We start from the raw sequence: 1,801 nt of genomic DNA on the forward strand, positions 1-1,801 counted from the left end.
CGGAAAAACTAAACTAAAAACTGAAAAGCGGTTGATGAGTAAGTAGCTTTATGCGATATGAATATGAGCGTTCGTTTCCTTATGTTGAGCATTACTTTTCTCGGGTTTTACACTAATATGTGTGTTTTTATGTTACTTTTCTATGCGGTAGGGTTGTGAGGCCAAGTATGAAGAAAAAGAAGCGATGTGGATTACAATGCAGCGATTTTTGGAGAAAATCTTGCTAAGGTTCAAGCGCAAGACAGTAGGTCGATGTGAGATGCTAGAGTGTGCCAACCTTCTCAGTATTCGAGTTGGCACATCTGTTGGAGGGCACAAAAGGCAGCCACACTCGAGCATTCGACTTATGTACATAGAACAAGAGCTTCACCAACGTGCCTATCATTGAAGATACAAGTAATCTACGATGTGAACGTGTGCCTGTTTGCATTACTCCGATGAAAGTATGGATTCGGGAAGCTATTGGTCTATCTTGTGAAAAGCATCGTAGCAACAGCGATGAAAGTAATGTGGCAGCCTTTGTTTCATGGGCGAGAAAGCAGGAGTTTAGAGGATCCACAGGGCGTGTGAAAATTATCCACGCCCATGTGGAAATTCCCAGTAGCTGAATCATCACGCCACGTGTGGTTTCCCGATTCGATTTCTATTTAATAGCCGAATCAGCCCGAGTTTTTAGTATTCTTTTTCTCCATCATTTCCCCAACTTGAGAAAGGGATTTGGCTAGGGTTTTCGAGAGGGTATTGGCTAAGGTTTTTGGAGAGGTTCTATGGCTCCAACATCGTCATTCCTTAGGAAGAAGGTTGGTGAGGGGAGCTTGAGTGGGCGTATCCTATCTCAGGGACGAGGGAATCCTTGGACGACAGTGAGAGGACTTTCCACAAGACCATCGACCACGACTATCAAGGGGTTTCTTTATGGATTCATTGCTTTTACATTCTATTTCTTTGATTGTACTTAGCTCCATGGAGAGCTAAACCCCTAGTGGGTACTCGAGTATTGTGAACCCTAAGATGTATTTGTTTCTTTGAACCTCTTTATTATGCGTTCAATAAATTGATGTTTATTGTAAGTTCCAACCTTGAATGCTTGATTGTATGAACATTTCCCCTAGAATGACACTAGGGTTGAGAGTTCTTGTTGGTAACCTTGTGAGTGAGTGACACACCACGAGCGTTAGACAAAACTAGGTTGGAGAGGGTTGAGAGGATGAGTCGAGAGGTACACGAGCGTCCCCTTTCCCCTCCGACGTGATAGATTCTACCTCCGTTCCTCGAGTTCTTTGCGGTCATAATAGAGAGAATGGTCTAAGGGATGAACTTTCGCTGTGGCTTAGTTGCGCGTGCAACGGAGTGAAGCGTTGAGGTGATCTTAGTATCTAGGCTCAATTGTGGTTAGGGACCTTCCACTTGGGCCAAAGGGTTAGGTCTATAATAAGGAAGAGATTTATCACTTGGAATCCCTAGAGCTCATTGCAACTCTATGCGAGTGCGAGGTGTTGAGATTGTTTGATTTCTCCTCCTTGACATGTATAGAGTTAGGCATAGTTGACCTTAGATTTGGGACTATGTAATTAAGGATTTCCACGACTCATCATTGCATTGATTATGAAGCATAATAGAGCGTTCTTGCACTTGAAACAATTATCCTAGGTGAAGCATTATCCGAGTACCCCATCTTTATCGATTGCCTTACCCCCTTCTTTACTTTTGCTCTCTTACTTGTTGCTTTTACTGTTGAGAATTGAATCATTGTCACACTCATTACCATTGACCTTTTACATAGGTAAGAATCGAATTAAGT

Source organism: Dioscorea cayenensis, chromosome 20, assembly GCF_009730915.1.
Source record: "Dioscorea cayenensis subsp. rotundata cultivar TDr96_F1 chromosome 20, TDr96_F1_v2_PseudoChromosome.rev07_lg8_w22 25.fasta, whole genome shotgun sequence".
NCBI lineage: Eukaryota > Viridiplantae > Streptophyta > Magnoliopsida > Dioscoreales > Dioscoreaceae > Dioscorea > Dioscorea cayenensis.